This window comes from Triturus cristatus, chromosome 4_1 (genome assembly GCF_964204655.1).
Source record: "Triturus cristatus chromosome 4_1, aTriCri1.1, whole genome shotgun sequence".
Classification (NCBI taxonomy): Eukaryota; Metazoa; Chordata; class Amphibia; order Caudata; family Salamandridae; genus Triturus; species Triturus cristatus.
The window spans coordinates 1,018,167,010-1,018,186,843 of NC_140585.1; the positions used below are offsets into that span (position 1 = coordinate 1,018,167,010).

At 42.7% G+C, this 19,834-nt stretch overlaps 1 protein-coding gene across 1 annotated transcript in view; it reads right to left on the minus strand.

Annotated features, from left to right (window-relative positions):
• RELN (reelin) overlaps nt 1–19,834 on the minus strand; it is a 1,440,257-nt gene that overhangs the window by 899,528 nt on the left and 520,895 nt on the right. The window lies entirely within an intron of this gene.

Consider the following 19,834-nt stretch of genomic DNA (forward strand, 5'->3'; position numbering starts at 1 on the left):
GGTGAAGGTCGGGTGCCCCTCCCAGCAATCAGGAGACTACTAATGCCAGGTACCAAGCCAATACGTACTTACCCCTACAAGTATCCATAGTCCGCACGTGCATGCTGAAAATTCATAATATGTCCAGAGGGAAACCCCTGTACTCACCTCTACTCCCATTGGTAGGGTTCCCCTGAAAGGATAAATACTATACCACACATGTCCTTCAGGTATAGACTGACCATTTGGCCACGGAGGTGGAATCCCTGTTTGAAGAGGGACAACTGAGAACGTTTGCCCAAATGGCTGCCTGCTACGAACTTCCACCGGGCCAGTTCCTAATGCACAGGCAGATATTAGACAGCAGTCGACCCTACTGGGATCCAAACGAAGGGGAACCTCCTACACATCCGGTGATACATACCATTTTGCATATGGGAGCGGGTAAACATTTAGTTACCTGGCTCTACAAAGCCGTTCGGGAACTGATCCTCCATCCCTTAGACTTGCTATGACAAACATGGGAAGACGAGGTGGGACGGGCATTTAATGATAAAGAGTGGGAGAAGGCCCTTGAATATCCCAAGAAGGTATCCAGGAATGCGCGCTTCCGGAACATTCAGTTTAATATCCTCCATAGAGCATACCTAACCCCACACCGCCTCCATCGTTTTTATCCCGACACACATTTCGCCTGCCCCCGCTGTCAGACCCCTGAAGCGGACTTCAAACACATGTTTTGGGACTGCCATGCTATACAACAATACTGGGACAGAGTACACCGAACACTCCGAGAGACGACTAAAATTACAAACATAGCGTCTTGAGAAGCCTGTGCCCTCGGAATCTTCCGCAGGTGGAAGACCGAAAAGGTACAGTGCCGCTTCACCTCCCTAGCCATTCTCTTAGCATACAGAAGTATAGCCATGCATTGGCGGGCCCCATTGGGACCCCCCGAAGCAGCCTGGATAGGAGCCATGAAGAAGTGGGGGGCGGTGGAGGAAGAGGTGTTAAGAGATGAGGAGGTGAGGGGAACTCGCAAACATCCCATATCACTAGAATGAGCACACTTATTGCACCAATTCACCCATGAAACGACGCACGCAGAATCACCGACAGCCTCCCAATCTCAGGCCCCAGCCCTATCCCCATGGGACCAGCGGAAGATAATGCAAGACCAGACCCAGATACCTAGAGCTGGACATCTAACAGGACCCCACCGGGCGCTCCCCACCCACTATGTCCAACCGACCAGCCACGTCCCCCACACACACGATGTCACATATTGCAACGGAACCGCAACCATTCACACAATTAGTACATTCTGGTAGCTCCCCAACAGCTCCCACAGTTCAACCCCAAGGTTTGTAGTTTTACCCCTACATCGGCTGTTCTAAAACCGAAACCTTTTACTTTTTTAGATGGGAACGCTTTCACTAAACATCATACTAGAGAATGCAAAACTGGTAAATGAGGAGCTCACATAACGAACCCATGACCGCGGGATCTGTACCTAACCAGGGTCCAATACATATATCAGTACAGAACTAACCGCTAGCCAAGTGGGTACCTCCCAGAATGCTCCACTGTATCTTATATAAAATGTCAATTTGTAATTAGACTATGAACTCTATTCTCTACAGTCATCACTCAACTGAGAATAGATGTATGTGGATATATTATAATTCTATGACATTCAATTGTACAATGAAATGCAAAATCCCAATAAACAAATTTAAACAAAATAAAAACATGCCCCTCAAGAACAGTCAATAAAGAAGCCACTAAAGGGGTGGAATCTGAAAGGGTCCATACATACGCTCCAACTACAAAAACATTTGTGCCATGTATAACTAGCAAATTAAACTGAGTTATAGAATCACTGGCAAGCATCATTTTAGAATGCCAAGAGCAATATTTTGTTCACGTGCAATACATTTAAAGAGATGTTGGCACCTCTATTATGTGCTGGTGACTGGATTTGGTTTTCATTGGCACAACTGCATCTTGTCTTTTGGCTCATTTGCCTACCTGCCTAAATAGATGGCATTTAACTCTGTTGACATTAGCATACTGAAACATGGTGATATCATGGTTGGAGTCACCTTTTCAAAGTTGGTTCCTTGAACAGCTCCAGGACGAGAATTGAGCACCTAGGGACTAGATCAGTGGTATATATTTGTTTCAAGGCCAGAATTTAACGTTTGAGTGCAGCCTTGTAGGATTAAGGGAAACCATAAAAGGTCTGTGCATCTGTAAGTCATTTTTGTCGTTGAGCAGTGTGGGAAATCCTTTACTATGTGGAATGTGGCAATCAGATCAAACAAACCTACCTCGCAGTCACCCCTTGAAATACAGCCCCTAGCGGTCTAGGTGACAATAATCCCAATAATCCCACAAAGCATATGCATCAGATGAAACGGATATGACGAATGAGGCTCTCACCATAACCACAAGTATGCTGCAGTCTCAATGAAGCACGTTGCTTTACTGCAGCTGCTTGCATACTCTGCCATGCAGAAAGATCCTGCTTCTGAGGGTGAAAGCAGCTGGCACACATTCATGTTTACTAGACATTTTAATTATTGTTATGTACACCGAAGAAGAGAATCACAAGCCAAACCCACAAACCACAATTGAAAGCTTATGACTGCCTGAGCTGCAGTTGTTGTGAAGGCCCACGGGGATGTGTAGCCAGTCAAAATATAGCGGGATCCGCATGTAAACTGCAGCCCGCTGCCCTCCTCAATACAGCGACAGCTCTAAGCGTCTCACCAGCTACCAGAAAGCAAATACAAACACCCTAGGGTAAGGTTTTGAAACACCCGTGGGTGAGGGCTGGTTGAAAGGGCTTCTGTGCATGTCTGTGTCCAAAAATATTGAAAGCTGTGACATTGATGTAAGACTCTGAGTTAGTGGTGGAAAGAGTAAGAGCGAAACTATGAACAGAATCCGCTGTAGGAATTGTCTGAACAATACTGTCCCTGATGTGGATGGGATTTTTCCTGTGGATCCTGGCCTCTTCAGAAACAGTAGGATTTCTCCCTACCACCCACCCCTAGATCAGGAACAACGCTGACTGTTTCTGTGTGGAATGATAGCTTCAGTGATTGCAGATCTAAAAGAGGGTCATATGTTTTCAAGCGGAGAAGCAAGTTGCACCCACCGAGGACTAGAACATAGATATAAAACCTGGCCTAGGCAAGACGTGTATGCAGTAACCATGCAAAGCATGCAGATGAACGCGTTTACTGCAGCTAGCCTGTTTTATTCAGAACTCACAAGGCTTTGTACATGAACAACCAGATGTAAGCGCAAGTTAGGCGTAGGTAACGTGCACCTCGAAAGCCTGCCCTGAAACATCTGCCATGCCTCCTGTACAGTCCACCATCCACGGTTGTACCACAGATTCCTTTAGTACACAAGCAATCACTAGGCTATCAGTAAGCCACAAGGAAACCATTCTGGGGTCAACAGTCCGTGTAACTTGTTCTTGAAGTTGTTTGTGAGTTGGTGAGGAGCACAATCGCCTTTGCAGCGGAGCCAGTGAAGGCTATGCTCGTCATTACCATTCCAAGAAGAAGAGTGAGTTGAATGTACAATCCCCTTGCGGATCCGGATGGGGGAAGCCTTTAGAAGAGAGAGGTGCCATTTTGGTTTGACTTCATGATGAAGGAAAAGTAGCACTTAATGGAGTGACGGTGACAGCTGGCTTCCAGGCTCAAATAGATCTATTTCAGTGTATGTTTCATAAAACCCATACAAATTTAACTCAATCTCCATAAAATCCTCAAGCAGAGCATTGTGTTGTACGCTGCGACAAGAGCTAGCGCTAGAGGCGACAACACCTTGAACGACGAGCATCGCGCCCACCTTCACGGATGGCGGGTCTCATTATGCTTAAGGGAGTCAGAACGTTGTTAAGATGAATTATCGGATGAGAAAGTTCAGTTCTGCTGGGAGGAGAAGCGTAACACTGGAACAAAAAATGGCTAATCCTGGAAGCAATCTTTTTTTTTTTAGAATTTGTACTTTTTAAATGATAACATTGAAAACTTTCCACAAACTCAGCCTGCCCGCTTTTCTGGATTCCACAGCACTTCTGGTTTTTTTTAAACATATTTTTATTGGTATTTCGTTTACCACAGCACTCCTTTTCGGTCATTATACAAGCACTTAAAATGGTTTAGGAAGCGGATACACATCAACAGCCCAATCCCGGCGTCAACCTCCGACTCGCCGTCGCTTACCACGGCTTGCGTTTCAGAGGACGTAAGGCCGACATGCAATTCCCAGATAATCGGTTGCGCCTTTAGGCCAGTTTCCTGCCCTCTGCACATTCCAGCAAGCCATTTCCTGAAATAACACATCAGGCCCGACTCTTCTTCATAGTCCTTCTTCAGACAGCTGCATACATTTCCACACGACTGCCTCTCTTCTTTTTCACAATCAGCTCAAGGATCCATGCGTCACCGCTGCAAAATAGCTGATGTTCTGCAAAAAAGAATTACTCCTATGCCCACCAATTTCCAGAACTCGGAGGTAGAAAGGCATTTCTGCACTATAATATGCCTATATGTGCCCTTTGAGCCAGGCACCTACTACAACTTAAGCCTTGAAGTGCATAAAACGTCTCACTGCACAAGGATGAAGCCACAGCCCTAGTTATAACGTTTTTTAAACAGCACTTCATACCTGAGGTATTGCCTTTACAGGCATTGTAAATAAAAAGTGTGCTCCCTGATACTCGAGCCACCAACCAGGGTTGGCCTTACGATGATACGAATATGTAACCAGGACGCCGCTCTAGATGCCAGTGGTGAGTGCTGACCTTTCTTGATGGCTCTAAATATCCGAATGAGGCAAATGTGGCAATACAGCAGACTGTGTGCCAGTCACGGCGGCCAGCACACTAAGGGTTACTCAGCCCAACCCCTATTTCTCCATCTCATTTAGTACCGTACTGGGTGACAAAACCCCTTTCCCTTCCTGTAATAATCAACACAGCTGATGAGCTTCTGGGAGTTCACCATTCCAACAAACATGTTGATCACTGCATAAAGCGTAAATTATCTGGAACTCTGGGAATTGCGTCGTGATTGAGATAAACAGGTGCTTTATCTGAACATATTTATTTGCACATCATGCATTAAACCACATTAGTGAAAACAAATCTTCATTGGTGCTGAATTTTGTTTCGACAAACGCATTAGCGAGTCTCCTTAAAAGAGAGCAGTGATCAGCCACCCAAAAATATTACATATGCCAAACTATGTGGTAGTCTAAGGAAAGAAACCCCCTCCCACTGCCTAGTTTATCCGTCCATCTATCTCTGTTGCCTCAGTCACCGTTGCGAGGAACTTCTCACTACGCCCACCCACAGTTATAGTTCACATATTGCGGCCCCAGTATGATGACCGGGAGCGTGGTGGACAAGCAAGGTGCTCTGCATGCTGCCTCTCTCCAGTTTTACAATTTTACTATATCTTTTCTGTTCTTTCCTATGGTAAATGCTTGAGATTTTTAACTGACAATTCAATATACATGCGGTGTACACTCAGACATCCAAAATGACTCTCGCTTAGTGTTTTCTGACTCACTGTTTCTCATTAAGGGCTAGACAACGTGGATGGCTGGGGTGATCCCCATACTGGGAGTGTCTGATTTGACCTTTTTGTTTCTCTGCACTCCAAGCGCCAGATACCTGTTTGTTTTTTTTTTTTGCATATTTATATAGCGCAAACTCGACCCGAAGGTATTGGATCACTTTACATGAGCACCGTATTTACATTACACATTCAGGCACAGGGAGATTAAATGATTTGCTAATAAACAAACAGTTTGAACGAGAGAGTCCAAGGGAAAATTTTAAAGACCACTAAGGATTATATCCCCAACCAACTATTAGCAAACACAAGAATCCTAGGGTCTGCGTACAACCTCTAAGTTACAACTTAAACCTATGCGATAGTAATCAACCTAATCGGTAAGAATAACTGAACAGAATGTTCCTAAGGGCAGATCCTTTTTAGGACGTAATACCTCACTCACCAATGGTGACATGCTTCATCATAGGGACTCTCCTCCCAAAGGAAAACCTAGTTCCTTTGGGGGCTACAACCCCCTCTCTGAGAGGGAGGAGCTCAGGGATGTTTTATTTCTAGTTTTGAGGACTAACTAAGTCCACATATGATGAGCAAAAATGTATGAGCAAGGATGCAGCGCAACTGATGAAAAATAGTGAATATGTGAAAAGAAGTGATCATTAAAACTGGTGGCGCTCACAGTACTCCCTAGCGCATGCTCAGTGATGATGGAATTAATGCGCATGCGCGGAATACAAATGCTACCTGTTAGCATAGCGCATGCGCCTCATAGGCCGCCCCGAAATTAGTGTGCACAGGCGCATATCGAATACGCCTAAAGGATGAAAGGCGCCATAGACAAGTATATGCACCGGGTCACTCTGGAGTACAACCTGTAATGAGAGACTCGTCACAAAAAGTGCCCACGAGGTACAGATCAGTCCTTAAGGACGCCATTCAGATACCTAGTATACTAGGATCTTGGAGTCCTTATAGCAGACTTATAGCATATATAATGTGACCTTTATGGGTTAACCCCTCTTTTATCTTTATGATTCTACAGCTCTTTACACTATTGGTTATTCTCAGATGATCGATATGAATAGTTTTTTGACTACTATACGATCGTATTTGAGATTTTACTCTTTCTTTGCACTCTACAAATCAAATATAATTTTTTTTGGAAGAGCGGTGCTGCCTTCCTGAGCGGTTGCCAGGTAGAGGTGAGATCCTGTACCCAGCCTTTGCGGGTAAGGTGTCTTCTTCCTTTGGGATTAATGTTGATATAGATCTTTTTAACACGCATTTCATATTGTTGATACATACATTAAGCTTACCTGACATGTGCTATTTTCTTTCCATTTCAGGTATCAGCAGGTTCTGATAGAGGCCTATGATAGTGCTCTGGCCTTACCGCAGGTGCACTGCTTTTAACCCTGACAGTAGGCATCTTTTGATTAAAGTTTGGTTTTGATGCCTCCTAGCCAGTTTTAATGATCACTTCTTTTCACGTATTCACTATTTTTCATCGGTTGCGCTGCATCCTTGCTCATACATTTTTGCTAATCATATGTGGACTTAGTTAGTCCTCAAAACTAGAAATAAAACATCCCTGAGCTCCTCCCTCTCAGAGAGGGGGTTGTAGCCCCCAAAGGAACTAGGTTTTCCTTTGGGAGGAGAGTCCCTATGATGAAGCATGTCACCATTGGTGAGTGAGGGATTACGTCCTAAAAGGGATCTGCCCATAGGAACATTCTGTTCAGTTATTCTTACCGATTAGGTTGATTACTATCGCATAGGTTTACGTTGTAACTTAGAGGTAGTACGCAGACCCTAGGATTCTTGTGTTTGCTGATTAAATGATTTGCCCAGAATCACAGGATGTGGACGCGACCCCGAGGCTCGAACCCTGGTTTCCAGCACCAAAGTCGGCAGTCTAGCCAAGGGACCACATCCCCTCCAGCTGTTTTTGTGCTTCTTCAGATCTTCAAGGATCCACCCAAGGCAAGCAATGTTTGCTGACAGGGATCTATTTTCCTCCATGGTCCAGGGAGCTGCTGTTGCAGCCTCCTGATACCGAAGAAATAATCAGTGCACTCCAATAGCCTCACACCAGTGTGTTTGTGCTCCCCCTCTACCGGCACAGATTCTGCTAAGGTGTTCTCAATTCATGGCTTCTCCAAATTTCCTGGTCTCCAAGAGCTGCGGGTCGATCTGGTAAGTGGCCAGGAAAGGTGAGGGTCTGGTGGCCTTGCTAGGGTGAGATAATATCTCTGAAGATGGCACTGGGGCACACACTATGTTACGTTGGATCAGTGGACTTCGATATCTAGTGTATAATAACAATGTTCATCTGGCGTCTACCTATGCTCTTTGAGAAACAAATAGGACATACTGCACTACACTTACCCAGACCTTGCGCTAGGTACTGTGTGATAACTATGGCAGAGACTTAACACAGGTCCCAGAAGCAACCATTGTTGGAGCAGAAGTCAGACCTTCTTGTAACTAAGCAACCCACATCGTTAAGAGCTACTTTCAAGGCTCTAAAAGGTATGGGAATGGAAAAGGCAGAAGGTGACATGGGAAATCCCATTCAATTACAGGGTGCCTTTCAGTCATATCAAGTAATAAAAGGACTTAAAATGGACTCATTGTTATGACTCTGTCAATCACACTTGAAGTGGATTGCACGCCCTCTCCTATTGAGTTTCTATGCGACTCCTGAATGTTCTGAGATCACACCGACTGATGGAACTCAGACAACACAGAAAGCAGGGGAAGTGGAGATACTTTGACATCTGCTTTGGTGACCCAGGACAGCCCACACTTGTCCAAAACGAGTAAATGAGAAAGGATATTTAATGTTTGCGGTCACCTTACTGCAACCAGAATTCAGGCCAGTTGGGGAGCCCAGAACGACCTATAAGGCCTCAGCCTTTAACATACTCTCTACATAACATCTCAAATTAATAGGGAAACAGCCATTACAACGTGGCTGTTACCACGGATAGTCATTCAATCGCAGTTATTACAACGCGTCTACAATTATCAAGCATAACCATTACCATGCATGATTTTACAAAACGTATGCGTTTTCCAGGCATGCCTTTACAACGAATTACGTTGGACAGGTATGAACGGTAAGGGTATATGCATCGGTACTGGTGGTAAGGGCATATGCGTGGTACAGGTGGCAAAGGCATTAGTGTGGCAATCGGCATTGTTAGAGACTAAAAGATCCTTCAGCTTCCCCTTTAGGGAAAAAACAACCAGCGCATCAGCCTTGAAGAGCAGCCTCGTCCTGAGGTAAAGGAAATTGCACAGAAGGGGGCGGGGTGGGGTTGGGGGGCGTTCAGGGACGGGTCTGTCTTTAGGCTGGGGGTATTTTTTTTTAAGGGCTGGGGGCCAAGGGGGGCTGTGCCAGGGGCCTGTTTTAGGACTTTGGACTGAGACCAGGCAGAGTGGGGGTTCTGCTAGGGGTCCCGTATTAGGGCTGACGTCTTCAAATATTTGCAGATTAGACACATTCTTTTAGAAAAGGCCACACTGACTCTCCCACTATAGTAAGATAGTCCTTTGCTGAAACTATTTTTTGGCTCTACTATTGCTTCTATTTCTGATTTTTATGGCTATTTAAGACAAACAAAAGTCGGATGATTTGGAGTCTAGGCCAGTAAATGGTCTATATAGCTACTGGAGACAATTGAGAAGGATCAAATAGCTTATATTTTACAGAGGTCTTGTAATAAGATTAGTCTAACAAGATTAACAGCTCAGGATAACACACCCTGTTCGATTTTTATGTATCTCTAAATAAAGTTTCTAAATGGCACCAGCTACGTCCCCAATGTCACATTGTTCAAGTAAATAGCATTTATTTATTTGTTAGCTGCTCTCAGCACCAGTCAACTTGTTTCTACTTACTATTGATGGAGCGGGTAGTACAAAATGTTGTATACCTCCCCCATTCTGCATGAAAATTATTAATTATATAATCTATTAACTATAATATTATTAAATGAGTTTGCATGTTTATTAATCAACATTATTAATATTCGAATTACACGTTTGATTTGCATTTTGCATGGCTAAATAACCTTTATGACTAAAATCCGTACGCATACTAACAAGTAGTATATGTAGTAATTAGAATACTGCATGATATATGTTGCTTTTGTAATGTCTTGTAATGTTGCCCAGAAGGAGGACCAAAAGGGTGAATATAATTTCTGTAAATGTTGCTATACGCTAGATAAATACAAACACATAGAGGGATTAGTAAGGGGTTAACATTAGATTCATTATTTCTATGTATTAATTACTCCTTTGTGTTTGTTTCGCTTAAGTTGGCGTTTGGGCCTAAATCAAAGATGGCCGCTGATGCTACACAACGAAGTGGCCACAGTCCCACGAGGCGCGGAGTGAGCTAGGCAGGCGCGAGAAGTCTCCTAAACCTCGTCACAACCTTTGTTCCCCATGTACCCGAACAAGGACACAGTGGGAAGACGGCCAAGACAGAAAACAATCGACCTTACAATAAACCGGAACAGACTGACTTTTAAACGAACCCATGACCTCACCCCTCGAACTGTATTAAGATCCCACAAACTTACATCGGACAATCTCAACCAGCCAATCACGACTGTGCTAAAATATAAAATGTATCATCTTTGCTTCAATTTTATTATATAAATGCATGGTAGAATAGAGAGGGAATACCGCTGCGTTTTCTGAATCTTAGAGGGTCCGGATGCTGTTCGACCATTTGATGACTGCAAACCCTTCTTAAGTCTATGGACAATGATAGATGCTTGCACGTTTTTTGGTCCTTTGCCGATCTTTGGGACTATAGCGTGCTGAGCAGAAAACTTTGAGATTTGGCCTGCTTTTGGACGATTGACTGCAAATTTGATTATGCAGAGGCAATGAATTAGAGGACCCAAATAGCCAGATTAGGTAAATATGACGTTCTGCGTTTTACTAACATTTTGATAAACTTTCCAATACTTTGATGAGACAAATGCGAATTTAAATTTAGATAAACAATTATTGATTCATGAGAATTCAGGAGTTGTGAGATTCATTTAAGGGACAGATTCCGAAGTCTTAAAATGTGTTTTAGCTGGTTCTAAATCACCATCAACCAATATAACTAAATTTGGTCCATTGACCGAAGTGGGAGGAGTGACTTGATGTTTAGGATTAGGGATCTGTAGGCGAAAGGGCGTTAATGTATATTTTGTAAATGACTTTTTCTTCCCTATAGGTTATAAGGTGTACCCCTCACATGTATGCGGCGCTTGAATCACTCATCCCTCCTGTGTGTACAGACCGGTGTGGAAGTAATGTGTGAGTGTTGGTGTTATGGGCCCCACCAATGACTGCATGTGTGAATGAGTTAGAGTGACGTCGGGTCTGTGCTGCGGGGAGGATACCGGTACGGGGTTTGTTTTCCCCGTTGACAGGGTTTTTTGGCTGCAACAGTTTTTCTGGTAGCAAGATGATGGTTTTTATTGTTTTGGTTTGGTGATTATTGCTTGTAAATTGCTTATTGATTATTGATTGTGGGAAAGTATTGGTTTATGTATTAACACTATGTTGAGTCGCGTCGAGTTTTATGTTTGACGGCTTCTAGGATGTAGGAAGTCGGAAGTTTGTAACGGTTCCGTAGTAGACCAGAGGTAAGCGCTGTTCTCGGGAAAGACGGAATTGTTGTTGCCCTGTAGGTACACGGGGAAAACGTGTGACGATTGAAGTTGCACGACGCATTGTATGGGTTCGATTCGGTAACATTGTCGTGTGTTGCTATTAGGGACATTTTCTGTATGAGAGAAATGTATGGAAGCGAAGGTCACCTGTGAAATTTTGGTCTTAGGTACCAGGAGTCCAAAAGGAGCTCTGATAACGCTTATCACTGGAAAGGTAAGAGGTGTTCCCTAAGCTTGCTAGAAGGATAAAGTAGAGGGAAGTGCTACTTTATTAACATGTGTCATAATTCTGTAGTAGGACAGACTGTTCGCTGTTCTCGGGAAAGACAGAATTCTGTGTGAATGAACTACATTTTCCGTATGAAAGTGCGTGAATGAAATAGCATTCAGGTTAATTGTGAAACTCTGGTTTTATTTCTCAGGAGCATTGGGTCTCCAACTAGGTGTCTTAATTCTGGAGAAACTGTTAGCTGATGCTTGCTAGAAGGGTGAAGTAGAGGGATGTGCTACTTTAACAACGGAAGTAATGATTCTGTAGTAGGGCAGAGGTAAACACTGCTCTCGGGAAAGACGGAATTCTTGTAAGAAAGGTCATTGACTATTCTTTGGTTAGCGAAACAGACAATGGTGGCGTTTTTATGTCTTTACTAACAGATTTGTAAGTCAGAAGAACGTAAGAAAAGTTTACCGATAAATTTTGTAAAGGAGGGGTCAGCAGGAGCAGGAGCTGCGACAGCGAGAAAAGCTGACGTCAAAAAGACCGCGCTGAGATTGGCTAGTCAGTAAGAAACGTAAACGCCCCTGATTGGAGTGTTAGTGTACGCCACGCTACGATTGGTGATTGGGATTGGAGAATTACAGAAGTGACATAGACGCTGCTGATTGGTGCGTTAGTGTGAGTCGCGCTACGATTGGTTAAAACAACAGAATAGTCGTAGGGAAAAACTAGCGATACACGGAAGACAAAATGATGTATTACGATCCACCAGAAAAAGAGAAAAAGTCCTGGTTTGGAAAAATCAAGAGTTTATTTAAAAAGGACAAACCGATTGTGACTAGAGAGGGACAGTTGCTTCCTCCACCGAAATCACCAGCATCCTTTATGGTTGCGAAATACAGATACCATACTTGTATTTGGTTGGACAATTGGGCAAAATATACAAAAGATGATGGAGTTTTGGCATTTCCAGAACATGGTTCATTTAATTTAGCGGTTTTGAGAAATTTGAGAGAAAGAATGATGAATATAGAACCGAGACCTAGACCAACATAGTTTGAAGCATTGACAGAATGGGAAGATGAGATGCATGAGAGAGAAAAACAGAGGAGTGGCGGAAGGTATAGATACATGTTTGGTAGATCACATGGACAGGAGAATCATGATGATAGAATGAGGAGATGGCGAAGCGCAAATATGACTGATGGTTTGTTTCCTGTGGGACATGCTGAAGAAGTTAGTGTAAGAAATGTTCTGGCTCCCCTACCGATCCGGCATCATCTTCAATTATCTCCAAAGTTGCTCCCATCCTCATTCCTTACTTGACCAGTACCCTTAATCTCTCACTCTCTCAGTCGACCGTGCCCTCTCATTGGAAGAAAGCCGTCATCAGACCCATTCTGAAAAAACCATCTGCTGACCCAACTCTGCCTTTAAACTACCGCCCCATTTCCCTCCTTCCCTTGTTTGGAAAGGTTTTGGAATCTCTGATCAACTCCCAACTCACCAAACACTTAGATATCAAACTGTTGGATCCTTCTGAATCTGGATTTAGAGCATTTCACAGCACTGAAACTGCTCTACTTGAAATGGTGGATAATATAAGACTCGCCCTCGATGTAAAACAGCCCTCCATCTTGGTTTTACTAGACTTGTCTGCTGCCTTCGACACCATCTCCCATAGTATTCTCCTAAAACGTCTTGTGGATGTTGGTGTCGAAGGCTCAGCTTTAATGTGGATCAAAAGTTTCCTGACGGGACGTAGCTCTAAAGTTCAAGTCGACAAATTCTCCTCTTCAGATCAGGAAGTAGACAAGGGCGTGCCACAAGGCTCCATATTAAGTCCTACGCTTTTTAATCTCTATGTGTCTCCATTGGCTAAACTAATCAAAACACACGGTTTTGAAACCGTGTCCTATGCTGATGACACACAAATTCTTATCACTCTTGGAACTGATCCCACCAATGTTAAACTCAGATTCCAACAATGTATGATCACGGTAAAAGAGTGGATGTCAAATAATTATCTGCTACTTAATGCAGACAAAACAGAGATCCTACTTTTTGGAAACGCTCACAAATTTTGGACCGACGATTGGTGGCCTCCACCTTTAGGCCCGTGCCCCCCTCCCAAGACGTCAGCCCGAAATCTAGGGATAGTGTTTGACAACAAACTCTCTATGTCTGACCATATCAATAGCATTGTGCGCTCCAGCTTCGGGCTTATGCGCAACCTCAAGAAAATTTTCAAATGGATCCCCCTTCCCTCCCATCTGCTTTTGATCCAGGGACTAATTATTAGCCGCCTGGACTATGGTAATGCACTTTTTGCATCCATTAATGAAAATCTTTTGAACAGGCTCCAGTTCCTGCAAAACACCGCTGCTAGGATGGTCCTCGATCTCCCCTCTCGTACTTCCTCGGCCCCCAGTTTGAGGTCATTACATTGGCTTCCTATAAAAAAGCGCATCGAATTTAAACTTTGCTGCTTGGTTCACAAAACTTTAAACGGCAAAGGCCCTCTATATTTCGCCAACAAGCTCATAGCCTATCATTCGGCTAGAACGCTCAGATCATCCTGCAAGCACCTACTCTCCGTCCCCAAAGTACGAACTGTTAGAAACGGTGACAGATCCTTTTCTAAAATAGCCCCGTTGATCTGGAACACTATCCCTCTTCCTATGAGGCTTGAACCAAACCATTTGAAATTCCGCAAACTTCTGAAAACCTGGCTATTCTAACACTGTCTGACTACCTGTTCATCATTGGAGTTTCTGCAGGCATTTTGAAACCTACGGGTGATTTATGCGCCTTATAAATGCCAATACAAATACAAATACAAATACAAATGAGACATAATATAGAGTCAGGTGGGTATGGAGTGCATGAATCGGAGGATGATGTTCTTGACGACATGTTTTATAAAAATCCAGCCCCGTATCAACCAGATTCTGACATGTTGACACCAAGTGCCCCAATGAGAGAGACATTGCGAAACATTAAGATTGAACCAGTACCCCAAGAGTTAGGGAGAAATAATTATTTCAGAGAAATAGAGAGAAAACAGGATAGTAAGGTGAGTAGTGAAAATTCAGCAGAATAAGCAAAAAACACTTTAGAGTTAACTGAAAAGATTAGGGAATTGACTAAAAATTTAGAAGCCGTGACTGTTCCCGTAACCATAGGTCCTGTAATGCCTATTTTTGATAAACAAAAGGATAATGAACATTGTCTAACGGTCCCTTATAACAGTAATAAACAGACAGAAAGGCCAATGATACATTCAGACGAGAACCCATGGAGACAAAAAGTGAATACATCAGAACAGAATACGTCTAAAATTTTGACAGCAAATCAAGGTGTAGATGAAAGACTGATAATGACTACAGATTCCATGTCAGAAACTCCAAGAGACTCAGAATGAGGTAAAGAGTAAAAAGCAGTAGGTCCTACTTCAGAAGAATTAAGTGAATGGTTGAGGAGCTTACAGAGAAAAGACAGAGAATCTCAATCTATAGATGTGGCCAAGCTAAGGATGGTTTTGGAAGAGTTAATAGCAGGGACTATCCCCACAGAGAAATTAAAAACATATCAGGATGAAGAATTATTATTTTTGTGCAAAAGTATAACTTGGAGAGCAAAGAATCTACATGAAAGACTAGAGGAAACGGCAAATGAAATGGGTATAGACATTGAAAAGGTAAAAGCTTTGCAAAAACCATATCGAGTAGACTTTACCGAGAAAGATATTGAAAATCTGAACACCACAGGACGAATAATCCAGATTAAAGACATAATCATTTTGTTAAGAAAATGGGGAGATGTGGATAAATGGAGAAGTAGGTGATACCGAAAACGAGATGATGCCTCAGAGAAAACGTTTGCATCTTTCCCTGTAAGAGAAAAAGAAAAGACAGAATGCCCTATGAGAGAAATTACAGGAGGAGGATATGTGCATGTTTCTTGGACTAAGCAAGATATTTTGTCATTTACAAATGATTTCCCTCGACTACGCGAAAAGCCAGTCGAGTGGTATAGGCAAGTGGACAGGTTTGTAAAATTATCGAAAGTTTTGTAGATTGATCTAAATAGTCTATTTGATATAATAGTACCAGCAGATTTATGGACAGAGTGCAAGATTATGATCAATTGGCCTACACAAGAATACCCTAGAGATCCAAAGACAGGTGCCCCTTATCCGGAGGTAATGAAAAAATATGAACAAGTAATCACCTTTTTGAAAAACAAAGTACCTCCCAAAGAGACTGGTTGAGTAAAAATAGACCGAACTCATCAGGAAACTAAGGAGTCAGTGCATGCGTACTACGAAAGGTTAATCCTTGCTTTTAAACAGTTTAGTGGTGACGAAAATTTGAGTGAAAAAGATCTGAGTCATTTTGTATACAGATTTGTATATGGTCTACGTCCTGAAATTAGTGAGATGATAAAACAGCATACAGTGGATTGGCAAAATAAGAAAATAGATGAAGTACTAAGACATGCAAAGTATTTTAGTGATGAAATTGAGGCCAAGCAGCGTAAATTAAAAGAAAAGGCTATGTGGGCACAAGTAAAAGTGGCAGAAAGACAGGAAGCTCAGCTGATTGAACAAGCAAATAGTGCAGGACCAAAACCTAAATTTAATGCTGGAAAAGGAAAGAGACAATTCAATATAGAAGAAGCCAAAAAGAAATGGCCATGTAATAATTGCGGAAGAATAGGGCACTGGAAATCCGAGTGTAAGTTTCCCCCTAATACTAATAATGATAATGCATCATTGAATCCGCAGGTGCAGAAAGAGGTGAGTGGTCAACCGCAGCGACAGCAGCAGGTTGCTACCCAACAGAATGAATCAGGTACCAAAACCGCCTTTTCCACAGAACGTAAATTCACAGAAATACAGTAATGAGACAGGATTCTACAACGAAGAACAGGTAAGTAAGCTGCCGCGCGCTAGCGCTGTTTCGCAGTATTGGCTACAACGCGATGAGAGTGAGTCAGAAGAAAGTTATTGACGGTGTCGAAGGGAGGGAGAAGAGTGCGTACTTGGTGCAACTCTAGACGTAGACCAGACAGGCCCTTTTGTGGATGGAAAGGTAAATGATGAAAATATTACTTTCCTGGTAGATACTGGTGCTACTCGATCAACTGTTAGATCAGCTGATGTTAAGAATCTTCCTCTCTCGGACGAAACAATCCAAGTGGTTGGAGTATCCAACAGACAGATCAAAACATATCTCACAGAACCAGTAAAGGTTAATATAGGGACATTTTCTGAAATGCACCGCTTTGTCGTGTGTGATTCAAGTCCTGTAAATTTGTTAGGTAGAGACTTACTGTGCAAGATGAATTGCACCATATTTTGTACCCCTGATGGTATAGCATTTGAGACCCCTGATGAAGACATACTGTATAGCATTACCAAAAGAATTGAAAAAGACAGTGAAAGCAGAAGTCTGGGATTTCACAGGAGAAGATGTAGGACTAATGAGAAATGTGGATCCAGTAAAAATAACAGTGAAGGAAGGAATAAGTTACCCAAATGTTCCTCAATATAAATTGACACCCGAGATAATTGAAGGAGCTACTCCCATAATCGAGAAAATGGTAAAACAAGGTATCCTGAGAGAAATGATGAGTAGTCCATGTAATTCACCAATTATAGGACTGAAAAAGCCAAATTGAAAGTTCAGAATAGTGCACGATTTGAGAAAGATAAACAAAATTGTTGTGTCATGCTGTCCTATTGTACCGAATCCATCTGTGATTTTGTATCAGATTCCCCATGATGCAGAATGGTATACAGTGATTGACCTATGCCATGCTTTCTTTTCCATCCCGTTGCGCCATGATAGCCAACACATTTTTGCATTTCGTTTTGGCGAACATATTTTGGCTTGGTGCAGAATCCCACAGGGGTATACAGAAAGCCCCTCGATTTTTAATCAGATATTGAAAAAGTCCTTGGAAGACTTAGAAATGCCCAAGAATTCAGTGTTAGTCCAATATATTGAAGACCTACTTGTGGCGTCAAAGACTCGAGAAGCTTGTGTAATGGACACCATAGCATTGCTAAATCATTTGGCAGATGGAGGACTTAAGGTATCCCCATCGAAATTGCAATTTTGTCAGAAAGAAGTACAATATTTAGGTCACAAAATTGAAAAAGGACTGAGAAAGATAACTACAGACAGGATCAAGATAATAAAAGGAATGAGAGCTCCAATGACGCAAAGAGAGGTGAGAATGTTTCTTGGAATGGTTGGATATTGTCGTCAGTGGATAAGTAACTTTTCCCTGATCCCAAAACCTTTGGTACGCCTGACAAGAAGTCATGTAAAAGACCCCATTGACTTAAATAGCGAAGAACTAGCAGCTTTTAAAAAATTGAGAGACAGTTTGTGTGAAACACCAGCATTAGGAATGCCTGATTATGAAAAGGAGTTCGAGCTGTACTGCAGTGAGAGGAATGGATGTGCACTCTCGGTACTAATACAGAAACATGGAAAATTGAGAAGACCAACTGCATACTTTTCAGCTATGCTAGACCTTGTAGCTGTAGCCTTGCCAGGTTGTTTGAAAGCAGTAGCTGGTACTTGTAAGAGTCTGGAACAGAGTGAAGGAATTGTGATGGGATATCCTGTGAGAGTGTTTGTACCTCATGATGTGGCAATCCTTTTAACAAGGAGTCGCACTCAGTTCATGACACATAGTCGGCTGACTAAATATGAAAAGGTCCTATTAGGTGCAAAGAATGTGAGCCTTGTGAGATGCTTGAATGTGAATCCTTCAACGTTACTGCCTGATGCTGAGAGTGTAGAAGTCAGAGATGAAGTGGATCATGATTGTATGGATGTACTTGACTTCTGTACCAAACCACATCCTGATATAAAAGATGTACCTTTGTCAGAAAGTGACTTTGTGATGTTTGGGGACGGGTCATGCTTGAGAACAGACTAAGGAATTCTAAGTGCAGCTTATGCAGTATGTACGGTTGCAGCAGTAATGGAAGCATCTTACCTGAAGGGAGTAAAATCAGCCCAGGTTGCTGAACTTGTAGCCTTAACTAGAGCATGCAAGTTGGGAAAGAATGTGAGAGTGACTGTGATAACTGATAGTCAGTATGGCTTTGGTGTTGTGCATGATTTCGGCCAGATATGGCTGCAGAGAAGATTTCTGACTTCAAGTGGAACTCCTAAAAAGAATGCTGAAGTGGTTGGGAAGTTGCTTGAGGCGATACAGCTGCCTAAGCAATTGGCCGTTTTGAAGTGTGCTGCCCACGTTCAGACGGGAGATTATGTTGCAGTTGGTAATAAGTATGTCAACGATATGGCTCAATATTTTGCTCGAAATCAGAACTTGATCAACAGGGCTAAAGAAAGAGAGATGAATTCTTGCCCCTAATGTTTACTAACATTATGAGTACCTGGGAAGAAGTGAGGCAATTGCAGGAAGAAGCAGGAGATGAGGAAATGAGACAGTGGGTAAAAGCAGGATGTGCACCAAGAGAAACAGATCATGTGTGGGTTTATCGAGATGGAAGACCAGTCATGCCTGATAGCATGGTGTCTGCCATGGCACGGATGTATCATGGATAGGGACACATAGGAAGAGACGCAATGATTAGGTCCTTTAAGCAGACATGGTACAATGCAAAATTTAGACTTGTAGCTGAGAGCCTTTGTCAAAGATGCCTTATATGTCAGCAGTTCAATCCTGGAAGGAAAACAGTGGTAAGCCTAGGAACAATAGGTTGAGAAGGAGGGCCTTTCACCAGAATGCAGATTGATTTCATTGAGATGCCTCCCTGTAACAGGGTGAGGTATGTTCTAGTAATGGTCTGTTTGTTTTCTAGATGGGTAGAAGCATACCCCACAAGAAGGAGTGATGGAATTACAGTAGCAAAACTGCTTTTGAGGGAATTCATCCCTAGATTCGGGTTCCCAGTTACAATTGAATCAGATAGAGGAAAGCATTTCCATAATGAGATCATGAAGTTGATTTGTGAAGCATTGAATGTACAACAGAAACTACATTGTGCCTATCGCCCAGAGGCTTCTGGTGGGTTGGAACAAATGAATGGCACCATTAAAAACCGATTGGGAAAAATGTGTTTAGCCACAGGTTTGAAATGGCCTGATGTCTTGCCTCTAGTACTCATGACTATTAGATCTATTCTAGATAGGAACATGGTTTTGAGCCCTCATGAAATTATCATGGGAAGAGCAATGCGTCATGTATTCATACCAGTCAACAAGCTGTTGCCTAGAACTGATGACTTGGTGTTGGATTACTGTAAGGGCTGGCTGACGCAGTTCATTCTGTGTTTCATCAGGTTGGAT